Raw genomic sequence first — 17421 nt, forward strand, 5'->3', positions numbered from 1 at the left:
ACAACAACAAAAACCTTCCCTCCAGCTTGCCACTTTCCCCAACTACCAACCTATCTTTTCCTTCTTTTAAAGACAACCCCCACCCTCCTGCCCCAGAACATTCAACAGTCCCTTCCTATTCACACTGTGGTCTTCAGATCAGCACCATCATTACCTGGAAGCTTATCCAAAGTGTAGAATCCCAAGCATTCTCCTATTTACCCCATTTTTTCTGATTTTTTTCCATGCTTTGGTAATGGAATTGATATTATTCCATAAATTTTCCCAATCTGAGCTATAGTTCAGAGCCATCTACCTGGATTCACTTCACTACACATTGAATTTATTGCAAAAAATAAATTTCAAGATACCTAGGATCCAAAATTAAATCCAGAATCCTTATTTAAAAAGAAGCATAGTTTATCTATATAAAAATGAATTGAGGATATATGCATGGGAGTAATTGTAATTATGAACTATAAACTGTACAATATAACCCAGCTGAGCAAGTAAATAATGCATAAATGAGGTGACTGGACGGTGAAAATTTGTTAGGGTCAATAGGTGGTAGACCTTATTGCAATCTAGTTGGTAAATTAGCAAAAGTAGTTAAAAATATAGAAGACGACATACAGTAGAATATTTGAATTTGAAACAGATGAAATGACAGGTCAATTACAACTCTATTTGTGATAAGCACAAGACTGTGGCTCCAACATTAAAGGCTAGATAACAAGTAGTCTATCCCCACTGTCCTTAAGGTTTTTCATCTCAGTTTTCTCCTATTTTCCCCTGATCCTCAGTATCTTCATGTTATGAGTGTAACAACTGTGCCTACATCTTAGCTTTGTTGTGATTATTAAATGAGATTAGAAATGTAGGGCGCTTTGCACATTGTCAGGAACTTTGTTAGTCTTTGTAAATGTTAGCTATGGTTTTTTATCCTTTCACTCCTCTGTCCCCTCCCCCATCTAATTCTCCTACTTTTTAGTACCAATACTAGTATTCTTAGATACTACTGTGACCATCCTTAACATTCTTTTTATCATAATTATGCTACTCTTCCATATTGCTTAAAATTTGGCAGGACTTCTACTAAATTTATAGAATATGCCAATGTCATTATACAGAACACATGTTTGCGAGCAAGTAAATGCATTCCTAATGCTTTAGTATGCTGTGATTGCTCATTTATTAGCATTGCCATATGTGCACTATGTTTATATAAGGGAGACTTGTTCTTACAACTGAAGGGAAAACATCACATTATAATTAAGAATGACAAGTGATATGGACTTGACTATACTATACTAATGATTTGTCACTCTTGTTAATATAGTAGTCACTAAATTATAATAGTATTAAAAACATTATTAAAGAAATATTTGAAGTACATTGCAAATATTTGACATATCACATGTTTTTCCAATGCTAATTCTTCTAATCAAAGGTTACAATGTGATAGACATCTTCTGGGGTGACTTCTATTCACAAACTAGATGCTCAGTGACAAATGTTGGCAGAGCCAATATATTAGTCAATATATTAGCATAAAACATAATGCATGCTAAAAAAAACTGATGCAGCAGATTTAATGGGGTGGCAAAGATAATTTAACTTAGCAAATATTTGCAAAGGTGTGATCAGGGACAAGGAAACTAACAAGGAGCAGAGAGATGCAATAGTGGGGCCTTTGAATGGCAAGGAAAAGACAATAGTTACAAGAACCCAGTTGAAAGGTGGTGCTATGGAAAAGACTTCCAAACAGGAGAGGTAACTCTAGTGGAATGCAGTAACTGCCAGAATTGTATTGGGGTAGGTAAACAAAGGGGATTATAAAATTCCTGACCTCTTTTCACTCTCCTCTGATTTCCTCCCTATCTCTTCCAATGACCAAATCCAAGAAGACAAAGTGTTATATAGTCCAAGAAGGGGATCCTGTAGCTGTCACCTCCAGCATAATAGAGCAAGGTAGAGAAAACAAGAGGATGGTTCTGAGAGAGGCTAACAAAAAAAAACATATATTAAGACAATAATAATCTTTCATCAATCAAAACTGACATGCACAGAATTTTCCAAAATAGGCCCATACTGATATTATCTTTTACCTATGGTATCCAGGATGCATGCTATTTTTTATTTGATCAAACTTACACAACGCTATATGTAAATTATATCTCAACAAACAGGAAAGCATTCAAAACCAATTTATAAATGTCTCTGCAGGATAGTCCACTGAGGAAGAGTGGATATGAAGTAGAAGATGCAATATACAATACACTTAACTTACTTTTTTTTCGTCAGTGGCTAAAGGGCTGGCTAGATGCAAAGCAGAAGATTGTGGATTGGAAGAAATATATCAGAGGAAGGCATATGATCCACATTTCAGTATAGACCCAACAGATGAAAATATTCAAATCTATAAAAAATGCTCATCTAAAGTATTTTACTGAAAAATGTGTTCTTCATAATAAGTTAGGTAGAATGACCACTCTGTAGATGTCAGTTGTCTATCTTCTCTCTACAACACAGTATGACAGTGTGTTGTTTACTGCGCTCATACACAAAGAAGGAATGGGGTAAGACTGAGGGTCATTCATAGTCTGGGAAGCACAGACATTCCCTAATCAAGACCTCCATTTTGAGCCCTCAATTCTCTTAAAACAGCAACCAACCCCATTTCTTGGTTTTGGGGACAAATAACTTTAGTACCATCACATCATGTTTTGGCCAGCAATTCAGTCTTACAAAATAATGACTTAAAGGCCTCAACAAGTACAAAAAAGATTGAGATCATATCATGTATATTTTCTGAGCACAATACTATGAAAGTTGAAATCAACCACAAGAAAAAAATTGGAAAGACCACAAATACATAGAAGTTAAAGAAAATCTTACTAAAAAATAAATGGGTCAATCAGGAAGTTAAAGAAGAAATTTAAAAAAATACATGGAAATAAATGAAAATGAAAACAAGAAGGTCTAAAACCTTTGGATGCAGCAAAAGTAGTCCTAAGAGGGAAGTATATAGCAGTACAAGTCTACCTCAAGGAGAAAAAACAATCTCAAACACACCACTTAAACTTACACTAAAAGGAGAAAGAAATAGAACAACAAATGAGGCCTAAAGTCAGCAAAAGAAGGGAAATAATTCAGATAAAAGCAGAAATAAATGATACAGAAACAAACCCCAGCCAACTTATGAAAAAGAAGAGAGTGACACCTAGGTGGCTCTGTTGGTTAAGCATCTAGCTCTTGACTTCAGCTCATGATCTCACCTTTCATGAGTTTGAGTCCCACATCCACCTCTTCACTGACAGTGCAGAGTCTACTTCGAATTCTCTCTCTCCTCTCTCTCTGCCCCTCCCCCATTCTCTCACATATTCTCTCTCTCTTTTTTCTTCTGTCTCTTTAAATAAATAAATAAATATTTAAAAAATATTCTCTTTTAATAGTTTGTATTTCTGTGGTATTGGTTGTGATCTCTCCTCTCATTCATGATTTTATTTATTTGTATCCTTTATGTCTCTTTTTAAGTTTATTTATTTTTTTTTTTGAGAGAGAGAGAGAGCACATGAGTGGTGGCGGGACAGAGAGAAAGGGGGAGAGAGAGAGAATCCCAATATATAGATAGCACAGAGCCTGACATGGGACTCAATCCCATGAACTGTAATATCAAGACTTGCACTGGAATCAAGAATTGGATGCTTAGCCAACTGAGCCATCCAGGTGCCTTCAATTATAAGACAGTATTATGAAAAATTATATGCCTACGAATTAGACAACCTGAAAGAAATGGGCAAATTCCTAGAAACATATAAACTACCAAAATTGAAACAGGAAGAAATACAAATCTTGAATAGGCCAATAACCAGCAAAAAAATTGAATCAGTAATCAAAAATGTCCCAACAAAAGTCCAGGGCCAGATGGTTCCACAGGGGAATTCTACCAAACATTTAAAAAGTTAAATCATATTCTTATAAAACTGTTCCAAAAAAAATAGAAATGGAAGAAAAACTACCAAACTCATTCTATGAGGCTAGCATTACCTTCATTCCAAAACCAGACATAGACTACACACACACACACACACACACACACACACACAGGAATTACAGGCCAATATCCCTGATAAAAATGGATGCAAAAATTGTCAACAAGATAATAACAAATGGGGTCCAACAGTACATTAAAAGAATCATTCAACATGATCAAGTGAGATTTATTCCTGGGTTGCAAGGGTGGTTCAGTATTCGCAAATCAATCAATGCGATACACCACATTAATAAAAGAAAGGATAAGAACCATATGATCCTCTCAAAACATGCAGAAAAAGCACTTGACAAAGTACAGCATCATTTCTTGATAAAAACCCTCAACAAAGTAGGGATAGAGGGACCATACCTCAACATCATAAAATCCATATATGAAATACCCACAGCTAATATCATCCTCAATGGGCAAAGACTGAAAGATTTTCTGCTACAGTCAGCAACAAGACAGGGATGTCCAGTGTCACCATTGTTATTTAACGTAGTACTGGAAGTCCTAGCTTCAGCAGATAATAAAAAGAAATAAAGGCATCCAAATCATCAAGGAAGAAGTCAAACATCTACTATTCACAGACAACATGATACTCTACATGGAAAACCCCAAAGACTCCACCAAAAAATTGTTAGAACTGATACATGAATTCAGTAAAGTTGCAGGATACAAAATCAACATACAGAAATCTGCTGCATTTCTATACACCAAAAAATGAAGCCGCAGAAAGAAAAATCAAGGTATTGATCTCATTTACAACTGCACCAAAAATCAGAAGATACCTAGAAATAAACCTAACCTAAGACATAAAATATTTGTAGCCTGAACTGTATATAACTGAAATTGAAGATGACACAAAGAAATGGAAAAACATTCCATCATCATAGATTGGAAGAAAAAAATATTGTTAAAATGCTTATACTACCCAAACCAATATACATATTTAATGCAATCCCTATCAAAATACCACCAGCATTCTTCATAGAGCTAGAACACACAATCCTATTATTTGTATGGAACCACAAAAGATCCTGTTTAGTCCAAGCAATCTTGAAAAAGAAAACAAAGCTGGAGGCATAACGATTCCAGACTTCAAGCTGTACTACAGAACTATAGTCACCAATACTACAGAAAAAATAGATACATAAATCAATGGAACAGAATAGAAAATGAATAGATGGACTCACAACTATATGATCAACTAACCTTTGACAAAGTAGGAAAGATATTCAATGGAAAAAAGAAGGTCTCTTCAACAAATGGTGCTGTGAAACCTAGACAGCTACATACAGAAGAATGAAACTGGACTACATTCTTACACCAGACACAAAGATAAGTTCAAACTGGATGAAAGATCTAAATGTGAGACAGAAAAACATGGAAGTTTTACAGGAGAAAACAGGCAGCAACCTCTTTGTCCTAGGCTATAGCAACTTCTTACTTGACATGTCTCCAGAGGCAAGGGAAACAAAAGCAAAAACGAACTATTGGGACCTCATCAAGATAAAAAGCTTTTGCATGGTGAAGGAAACAATCAACAAAACTAAAAGGCAACTAACGTAATGGGAGAAGATATTTGCAAATAACATATCAAATAAAGTGTTAGTATCCACAATCTATAAAGAACTTACCAGGGGTGCCTGGGTGGCTCAGTCAGCTGAGTGTCTGACTCGGCTCAGGACATGATCTCACAGTTCGTGAGTTTGAGTCCCGCATCGGGCTCTGTGCTGACAGCTCAGAGCCTGCAGCCTGCTTTAGATTCTGTGTCTCCCTCTCTCTCTGCCCTTCCCCTGTTCACACTCTGACTTTCCCTCTCTCTCAAAAATAAATAAACATAAAAAAAATAAAAAAAAAGAAATTACCAAACTCAACACCCAAAAAACAAATAATCCAGTTAAGAAATGGGTAGAAGACATGAATAGACACTTTTCCAAAGAAGACACCCAGATGGCTAACAGACACATGAAAAGATGCTCAACAGTGCTCATCGTCAGGGAAATACAAATCAAAACTACAATGAGATATCACCATACACCTGTCAGAATGTCTAAAATTAACAACAACACAGGAAACAACAGGTGTTAGCGAGGATGGGGAAAAGGGAGAACCTCTTATAATGTTAGTGAGAGTGTAAACTGATGCAGCCACTCTGGAAAACAGTATGGAGGTCCCTTTAAAGTTAAAAATAGAACTATGTTAGAATCTAGAAACTGCACTACTAGGTATTTATCCAAAGGATACAAAAATACTGACTTGAAGGTATATGTGAACCTGATGTTTATAGAAATAATAGCCAAATTATTTATCAACAATAGTCAAATTATGGAAAGAGTCCAAATGTCCATTGACTGATAAATGGATAAAGAAGTGATATTTACATACAAAGGAATATTACTAAGCCATTAAAAAAATAAAATCTTGCCATTTGCAAGACATGGATGGAGGTAGGATGTATTATGCTAAGTCAGGGAAAGATAAATGCCATATGATTTCACTCAAATGTGGGATTTACAAAACAAAAAGCCTGAATGTAGGAGAGGAAAAAAAAGAGAGAGTGGCAAAACATAAAACAGATTCATAACTACAGAGAATAGACTGAGGGTCGCTGGAGGGAAGGTGGGCTAAATGGGTTGTGGGCATTAAAAAGGGAACTTCTTTTGATGAGCACTGGATGTTATATGTAAGTGATGAATCACTAAATTCTACTCCTGAAAGTAATATTACACTATACATTAACTACCAGAAATTTCATAAAAGCTTGAAACGCACTATGAAATAAAATGGAGTGTTTTCAAAATAATAATAATAATAATAATAATAATAATAATAATAATGGCTTAATATAAGTTAGAAATTGGTTTCTCTGACCTTCATGAGTCTGCCCCATCTATTATGTATACCATCAGTGCATCTGACTCTATATTAATTCCAGCCAAATAAGTCATTTACTAAAGAAAGGAATCAGTGGAATTCACTGGTTCAATCTCAACACAGCTTGAATACCCTGATAGAATGAGTTACAGATAACTTATATATGATGCCAGTGAAGAAAGAACACATTAAAAGACTGAGTTATTATTTGAAAAATGAGATATATGTTTCTAGCCCGGTACCAACACATAGAACTATCTCTCCCATGAATCACGTAAGTGTTGAGTTAAAGAGCAAAGTGAGTACCTCTTATCACCTAATGAAGCACTAAAATATTGTTTTTTGCCCCTTCCATTCTCAGTTCTTTGGGTCTCAAAGTTCTGGTATCTAAGAAAAACTTTCTTTCTTGTTTTTTTAATAAGAACAATTTATTTTATTTTATTTTGTTAATTTAATTTTATTTATTTCTAACAAATAACACACATTATATTAGTTTCAAGTGTATAATACACTGATTAAACAATTGTATACATTACTCAGTGCTTATCATCATAAGTGTACTTTAATCCCTTTCACCTATTTCACTCATCCTCAACTCACCTCTCCACCGGTAACCATCACTTTGTTCTCAATAGTTAAGAGTCCATTTTTGTTTATTTGTTTATCTCTTTTCTTGTTTGTTTTGTTTCTTAAATTCCACATGAGTGAAATCATATGGTATTTTTGTTTCTCTGACTGATTTATTTCACAGCATTATACCATCTAGATCTATCTATGTTGCTGCAAATGACAAGATATCATTTTTATGTCTAATATTCTACTGTATAAATGCACCACTTTTCTTCATCCATTCATCTATGGATGGACACTGTGGTTGCTTCCATACTTTGGCTATGGTAAATAATGCTGCAATATTCATAAGAGTGCATATATCTTTTTTAACTGTTTTTTTCTTTTTTTGCATTCTTTGGGTAAATACCCTGCAGTGGATTATTGGATCATATGATAATTCTATTTTTAATTTTTTGAGTAACTTCTATACTGTTTTTCACAGTGGCTGCACCAGTTTGCATCCTACCAACAGCACAAGAGTGTTCCTTTTTTTCCACACCCATGCCAACACTTGTTGTTTCCTGTGTTTTTGAATGTAGACATTCTGACAGGTGTGAGGTTTTTATTTGCATTTCCCTGATGATTAGTGATGTTGAGCATCTTTTCATGTGTCTGTTGGCCATTTGTATTTCTTTGGAGAAACATCTTTTCATTTCTTCTGCCCATATTTAACTGGATTATTTGTTTTTGGGGGGTGCTCAATTGTGTAAGATTTTATATACCTTGGTTACTAACTTTTACTGGATATGTCATTTGAAAATATCTTCTTCTAGTCACCAGGTTGTCTTTAGTTTTGCTGACTGTTTCCTGTGCTGTGCAAAGCTTTCATTTTTATGTAGTCACAATAGTTGATTTTTGCTTTTGTTTCCCTTGCCTTATGAGACATATCTAGAAAAATGATACTCTGGACGATGTTAGAAAAATTATGGCCTGTACTCTCTTCTAGGAGTTTTATGGCTTCAGGTATCACACATCTAGGTCTTTGAGTTTATTTTGGTGTATGGTATAAGAAAGTCGTCCAGTTTCATTTTTCTGTATGTAGCTGTCCAGTTTTCCCAATATCATTTATTGAAGAGATTGTTTTTCACTCATTGCAAATTCTTGCCTCCTTTGTTTAAGATTAATTGGCCATGTAATTGTGGGTTTATTTCTGAGTTCTGTATTCTGTTCCCTTGATCTATTTTTGTGCTAGGTTCTATACAGTTTTGGTAACTACAGCTTTGTATTTTATCTTGAAATTTGGGATTGTTATTTCTCCAGTTTTGTTTTTCTTTTTCAATATTGTTTTGGCTATTTGGGGTTTTTTAAGGTTCTATACAAATTTTAAGATTATTTGTTCTATTCTGTGAAAAATGCTTTGGTGTTTTGATAGGGATTGCATTTGGGTAGTATGGAAATTTTAACAATATTCGTTCTCCCAATCCATGAACATAGAATTTCTTTCTATTTGTTTGTATTGTATTTGATTACTTTCATGAATGTTTTATAATTTTCAGAGTACAAGTCTTTCTCCTTCTTGGTTAAGTTTATTCCTAGGTATCTTATTGTTTTTGTTGTAATGGTAAATGAAACTGTTTTCTTCATTTTCCTTTCTGCTACTTCGTTATTAGTGTATACAAATGCAATGGATTTTTGTATATTGATTTTACATCCTGGGCCTTACTGAATTCATTTATTGCTTCAAATAGTTTTTTGGTGAGGTCTTTAGGGTTTTCTATATATAGTATTACGCCATCTGGAAAGAGTGAATGTTTCACTTCTTCTTTACAATTTGGATGTCTTTTATTTCTTTTTTTCTTTTCTGATTGCTGTGGCTAGGATTCCCAGTACTATGCTGAATAAGAGTAGGTGAGACTGAACGTCCTTGTCTTGTTCCTGTCCTTAGGGGAAAAGCTGTCAGTTTTTCACCACTGAGTATTATGTTAGTTGTGAGTTTTCATTTATGGCCTTTACTATGTTGAGGCAAGTTCCCTCTAAACTTACTTTGTTGAGGGTTTTTATCATGAATGGATGCTGTACTTTGTTCAATGCCTTTTCTATGTCTCTTGAAATAATCATATTTTTCTTTTCTCGTTTACGTGACTTATCACATCAATTGATTTGCAAATATTGAACAAGCCTTGTATACCAGGGGCAAATCCTACTCATTCATGGTAAATGGATTTTTTAAGGTATTGTTGGATTCTGCATCTAATATATTGTTGAGGATTTTTGCATCTGTGTTCATCAGATACTGGCCTATAGTTCTCTTTTTTTACAGTGTCTTTATCTGGTTTTGGTATAAGGGTAATGCTGGTCTTATAGAATGAATTTGGAAGTTTTCTTTCCTCTTCTATTTTTTGGAAATAGTTTTAGGAAAATAGGTGCTAACTCTTCCTTAAATGTTTGGTAGAATTCACCTATGAAACCGTCTGGTCCAGGACTTCTGTTTGTTTGTTGGGAGATTTTTGATTATAGATTCAACTTCAATGCTGGCAGTCAGTGTGTTCAAATATTCTATTTATTCTTGATTTAGTTTTTGGAGGGTATATATTCTTACGAATTTATCCATTTCTTCTCGGTTGTCCAGTTTGTTGGCATATGATTTTCCACAGTATTCTTTTATGATCTTTTGTATTTCTGTGGTATTGGTTGTTACTTCTTTTTCATTTCTGATTTTGAGTTTTCTCTCCTTTTTCTTTCTTTCTTCCTCCCTCCCTTTCTTTCTTTCTTCCTTTCTTTCTCCCTTTCTTTCTTTCTTTCTTTTTTCTTTTTATTTATTTATTTTTTTGATCAATCTGACTAAAGCTTTACCAATTCTGTATGCCTTTTCAAAGAACCAGCTCTTGGTTTCATCTATCTGTTCTATTGTGTTTTTAGTTTACTTTTCATTTATTTCTGTTATAATCTTTATTATTCCCTACCTTCTACTTGATTTGGGTTTGTTTGTTCTTTATCTAGTTCCTTTAGGTGTAAGTATAGGTTGTTTACTTGAGATTTTTCTTCCTTCTTGATTGCTATCAACTTCCCTCTTAGAAGAGCATTTGCTGCATACAAATGATTTGGCACTATTGTGTTTTCATTTTCATTTCTCTCTCTCCCTCTCCCTCTCTCCCTCTCTCTCTCTCTCTATGTGTATATGTATATATATGTGTATATATATGTATATATATACATATATGTACATATATATACACATATATATATACACATACATATGTGTATATATACACACACACACACATATATAGTTGAATAATATATGAATATTGAACATATTCATATATATATGAATGACCATGTTATGGTCTAACATATGATCTGTTCTGAAGAATGTTCCATATGCACTTGAAAAGAATGTGTAGTCAACTGTTTTTGGATAGAATGTTCTGTATAAATCTGTTACATTCATCTGGTCCAATGTGTCATTAACAGCCACTGTTTCCCTGCTGATTTTCTGTTTGTACGATCTATCCCTTGATGTAAGTGGGTTGTTACAGTCCTCTACTATCATGTATTACTATCAATTACTTATTTTATGTTTGGTATTAGCTACTTTATGTATCTGGGTGCTTTCATGTTGAGTGCATAAATATTTACAATTGTTTTTTCTTGTTGGATTGTTCCCTTTATGATTATGTAGTGTCCTTCTTTGGCTCTTGTTACAGTGCTTGGCTCTTGTTTTAAAGTATATTTTGTGGGGTGCCTGGGTGGCTCAGTTGGTTGAGCATCCAACTTCGGCTCAGGTCATGATCTCATGGTTTGTGGGTTTGAGCCCCGTGTAGGGCTCTGTGCTGCAGGCTCAGAGCCTGGAGCCTGCTTCAGATTCTGTGTCTCATTCTCTGCTTGTCCCCAACTTGTGCTCTGTCTCTGTCTCTCAAAAATAAATAAAAATGTAAAAAAAACCTAGAGTTTATTTTGTGTGATATAAGTATTGCTACTCTGGCTTTTCACTTCCATTTGCATGATAAATGTTTCTCCACCCCCTGACTTTCAATCTGAAATGCATTTCTTGTATGCAGCATATAGATGGGCCATGTATTTTGTCACTCTATGTCCTTTGATTGGAGCATTTACTCCACTTACATTCAAATAAATTATTGATAGGTATGTACTTATTGCCATTTTGTTACCTTATTTATGTTTGTTTTTGTAGTTCTTTTCTGTTCCTTTCTTCTCTTACTCTCTTCTCTCATGGTTTGTTGGCTTTCTTTAATGATATACTTAGATACTTTTGCCTTTATTTTTTGCATATTTATTGCCGGTTTTTAATTTGTGGTTACCATTAGGCTTATATATAACATTTTATGTATATAGCAGCCTATATTAAGTTGATGGTTGTTTAAGTTTGAACTCATTCTTTACTTCTCTCCCAGCTTACATGTTTTAGGTACATGGTGTTCATACTTTACATCCTTTTATGTTGCGAATCTCTTGACTGATTTTTATAGATATGTAATTTTACAGCTTTAGTGCTTCCCATTTTCTTTACTCCTACTTATGGTCTTTCCTTTCCACTCAAAGAATTCTCTTTAACATTTCTTGTATGGGGTGGTTTAGCGGCCATGAATTCCTTTAACTTTTGTTTGTCTGGGAAACTATCTCTCCTTGTATTCTGAATGACAGCCTTGCTACATATTCATTATTGTAGTTTGGTTTTGTGTTTTTTTGTGTGGTTTTTTTTGTTTGGTTTTGTTTTTCTCTCTCACTTTCAGTATTTTGACTATATCATTCCACTCCCTTCTGGCCTGCAAAGTTACTGATAGCTTTATGGAGTTTTCCTTGTATGTAAATGTCTTCTTTTCTTTTGCTGCTTTTAAAATTCTCTCACTACTTTTTGCCATTTTAATTACTATGGATCTTGGCACAGACCTCCTTGGGTTGATTTTGTTGGGGGCCTTCAGTGCCTACTGGATGTTGATTTCTGTTTCCTTCCCTGTGTTCAGAAAGTTTTCAGCTATTATTTCTTCAAATAATTTTTCTACCCCTTTTCTCTCTCTTCTCCTACTGGTATCCCTATAATGTGAGTGTTATTATGCTTGATAGCCCTTAGGTTATTTTTGTTTTTCATTATTTCTCTTTCTCTCCTCTATTCAGTTTCTTTGCTTTCCATTACTCTGTCCTCCAGGTTGCTGATCTGTTCTTCTGTTTCCTCTAGTCTTCGATTTTTCTCTCTAGTATATTTTTAATTTCAGTTATTAAGTTCTTAATCTCTGATTAGTCCTTTTTTATGTTTTGTATATCTTTGTTGATGGTCATTGGCACCCTCCTCTTTTCTCAAGTCCAGTGATTATTTTTATAACCATTACTTTAAATTCTTTATCAGGCATATTACTAATATCCCCTTCACTTAGGCCTCTTGCTGTACTTTTGACCTTATTCTTCCATTTGGGACATTGTCTTTGTCTCCCCATTTTCTCTAACTCTCTGTGTCTGCTTTTATGTGTTAGGAAAGTCTGCTAAGTCTCCTGCTCTTGAAGTAGCCACTCATGGCAAAATCAATATGTAGAACTTCAAATTCATTTGCAATGATCCCCCACACTCCCTACTCTCCTCCTTACTGCCCCAAAGAGAAGATACAAAGGGCCTATTATAGATGCCTGCACACACTGAGTTGCATTACAAAAGAGAAATACTGCTGGAGAGATTCACCATGTAAAAGGAGCAAGCCATCCCATCACTCCAACGCAATTCTCAGAAATGTCCAGGATAGAGTGGTCAGAGTTTTGAATTTTTGCATATGCAGTAAGAACAGGAAAGAATGGTCAGGATCTGTGGTAGACTGCCTCTCCCAACAGAGCAGGAGGGCACTTAGGAATTAGTTCTTTGTTCATGAATCAGGGCAGCAGTGGTGAGGATGAAGATAACAGAATGATACTCACTAAAAGAAAAATGCTAAGACTATGAATAAATACATGCAAAATTATATTCACACACATATGTGCATATGCATGTTCATGTATGGGTAAAATTTCATTCAGTCTGCAAAATACATCTATGAAGACCAATCTGTGGGTGAATATATAACCCACATCTCACAGTCAAGGAAACACCATTTGCATCCAGACTTGCCTTACTCTGAAATTTGTTTTTCTTTTACTACAAATGAGAAGGATTTTTTGCAACAAGAACGAAAAAATTTTTAACAGAATGTTAAATATTAATACCAATTCATAGTGAATTTAATATAAATAGTAATAATAAAAAGAAAAATTACCCTTGGTTAATGTTGGTAAGATTCAACTAAGAGATTTTGATTGTCTTAGAAGTTGATAAGGGTTTTATAAATCTTCAGATTTTCCACCTGCACTTCTTGAGTTAATCTACATTTACCAGATTTACCACCACATAGTTTATTTGCTCCTGGACTCACTGCATTCTGATTGTTGAATCACCAGTCTGCTAAACCTGTTCTCCTAAGACCAAAAATAGCATTTTCTTTCTCCATACCCCACCAGTCCTACATTTCAAGCATTTGTCAATCTTTCTTTCTCTGTAACATGATACTCTTTGTAGAAAACCCAAAAGATTCCACAAAAAAAATTGCTAGAATTAATAAATGAATTCAGCAAAGTCATAGGATATAAAATCATAAAATCAATGTACAGAAATCTGTTGAATTTCTATACACCAGTAATGCAGCATCAGAAAAAGAAATCAAGGAATCTAATCCATTTACAATTGCACCAAAAACAATAAGATACTTAGGGATACCTAACCAAAGAGGTAAAAGATTTGTATTCTGAAAACTATAGAACACTTAAGAAAGAAATCAGAGGACACAAAGAATTGGAAAAACACTCCATGCTCATGGATGGAAGAACAAACATTGTTAAAATATCTATACTACTCAAAGCAATCTACCCATTTAATGCAATCCGCATAAAAATACAACAGCATTTTTCACAGAGCTAGAACACACAATCCTAAAATTTGCATGGAACCGCAAAAGACCCAAAATAGCCCAAGCAATTTTGAAAAATAAAATAAAAGCTGGAGGCATCATGATTCCAGACTTCAAGCCATACTACAAAGCTGTAGTCACCAAGACTACAAAAAAACAGACACATAGATCAACTGAACAGAAGACCCATAAATGGACCCACAACTATATGGTAAACTAATCTGACAATGCAGGAAATAATATCCAACGGGGGGGGGGGGCAGTCTCTTCAATGAGTGGTGTTGGGAAAATGGGACAGCTACATGGAGAATAATGAAACTAGACCCCTTTTTTACACCATACATAAAAATAAATTCAAAATGTATGAAAGACCTAAATGTTAGACAGGAAACCATCAAAATCCTAGAGGAGAACAAACATAGGCATCAACCTCTTTGACCTTGGCCAGAAGAACTCCTTACTAGACATGTCACCAAAGGCAAGGGAAACAAAAGCAAACATGTACTACTGAGACTTTATTAGGATAAAAAGCTTCTGCACAGCAAAGGAAACCACAACACTAAAAAGCAGCACAAGGAGTGGGAGAAGATATTTGCAAATGGCATATCCAAAAAAGGGTTAGAACCCAAAATCTATAAAGAACATAGCAAACTCAAAACCGAAAAATCAAACAACCTGATTAAGAAATGAGCAGAAGACATTTATAGATACCTTTCCAAGGAAGACATTGAGATGGCTAACAGACACATAAAAAGTGCTCAACCTCACGCATCATCAGGGAAATACAAATTAAAACCACAATGAGATACCACTTCACACCTGTCAGAATGGTTAAAATTAACAACACAAGAAACAACAGTGTTGGCAAGGATGGGAAGAAAGATGAACCATCTTGTACTGTTGGCGGGAATGCAAATTGGTGTAGCCACTCTGGAAAACAATATGAAGGTTCCTCAAAAAGTTACAAATAGAACTAATCCTGTGATCCAGCAATTGCCCTACTAAGTATTTCCTTAAAGGATACAAAAATAGAGATCCAAAGGGGTACATGTACTCCAATGTTTATAGCAGCATTATTAGCAATAGCCAAACTATGGAAAAAGCCTAAATGTCCATTAACTGATAAATAAATAAATAAATAAATAAATAAATAAATAAGATGTGGTGTGTATATATACACCAGCCATGATATACTACTCAGCCATCAAAATGAATGAAATCTTTCCGTTTGCAACCATGTGGAAATAAGTCAATCGGAGAAAGACAAATACCATATGATTTCACTCACATGTGGAATGTAAAAAACAAAACAGCTGAACACATAGGAAGGTGAGAAAAAAGATAGAGGGAAACAAACCATAAACAGGCTCTTTATTATAGAGAACAAATGGAGGGTTGACAGAAGGAAGTGGGGGGATATGGGATAAATGGGTATTAAGAAGGGTACCTGTTCTGTTGAGCACTGGGTGTTATAAGTGATGACTCACTAAATTCTAAACCCCTGTAAACAATATTACCTGTATGATAACTAACTAGAATTTAAATATAATTTTGAAAAAGTAAAATAAATTAGATATCAAGGAAAGAAAGAAAGAAAGAAAGAAAGAAAGAAAGAAAAGAAAGAAAGAGAAAGGAAAGGAAAGGAAAGGAAAGGAAAGGAAAGGAAAGGAAAGGAAAGGAAAGGAGGGGAGGAAGAAATAATTAGTAGCATCTATGAGAACACTATTTTCATTTGCCTAAAATAATTTTGGGTGTTTTCTATTTAAAAAATGTATGTGTGATCTAAATCAACTTATTTAGGGCTTCAGGAAGGCTCAGTCGGTTAAGCATCCAACTTCAGCTCAGGTCATGATCTCTCAGTTCGTGTGTTCGAGCCCTGGGTCAGGCTCTGTGCTGACAGCTCAGATCCTGGACCCACTTCACACTCTGTGTCTCCTTCTCTCTCTGCCCCTCCCCCACTTGTGCTCTCTCTCTCACTCTCTCTCTCTCAAAAATAAAAAAAAAAAAACATTAAAAAATATTTTAAAAATTGAATAAACTTATTATGTACAAAAAGAACTTTGTCTCTCTGTAGCACTCACTAAGCAATGGTGAAAACAGTGTTTTGTTGTTGTTTTTTTTCCTTGATAACTGCTTTTTAAAAAAGTGACTCCTGGGGTGCCTTGGTGGCTCAGTCAGTTAAGCCTCTGACTCTTGGTTTTAGCTCAGGTCATGACCTCACAATTCCTGTATCTGAGCCCCATGTCAGGCTCTGTTCTGACAGCATGAACGCTGCTTGGGATTCTCTCTTTCTCTCTCTCTCTACCCCTCCTCACTTTAAACAAACAAACAAACAAAGAAACAAACATTGTTTTTTTGTTTTTTTTTTAAGTGACTTTCCTGACACCACACATTCTTGATTCCTTGCATGCATTTTTGATGGTTTCTGCTCTCTTTCCTGAGCCCATATTCTCTGACAAGTGTTGGTTCTTTTTCCAATTTGCACACCCCCTCTGGTGACTGCATCTACCACCATGGCTTCAATTACTTTTTATATATATGAAGAACTCCCAAATACATGTTTCAAGCCAAGCACTTTTTCTCTAAGCTCCAACTGCTAAAGATTCATTGAATATCTCCATTTGATCTATAGGAAATACAAACCCAAAAAGCCAAAGATGCCTCATTTTGCTTTCACATCTCCTCCTCCCTTATCAAACCTTATACAAACCTCATTTTATTTTTTATCACTGCTATGCAATGAGTAGAGGAAGACAGAAAGTTTGAGGTTACCCCTTTTCTATTTCCTTACTCATCATACTTTCTTTTACTAAGTTCATATCCCTTCCACTGCCCTAGTTTAGGCACTCATCATTTCTTACTCTAAATCATGCAATAGCTTCTAATTCAGTTTTCTATATCCATCATTTCTCAAATCCATCATTTACACAAATTACTTACTTGCTACTCTGACCACACTGCTTCTCTTCTTTTAATTCTTCAGTGATTCCCACTATAAACAGGATTAACATTCATACTCTAATACGTCTCC

Source organism: Panthera onca, chromosome D3 (assembly GCF_046562875.1).
Source record: "Panthera onca isolate mPanOnc1 chromosome D3, mPanOnc1 haplotype 2, whole genome shotgun sequence".
NCBI lineage: Eukaryota > Metazoa > Chordata > Mammalia > Carnivora > Felidae > Panthera > Panthera onca.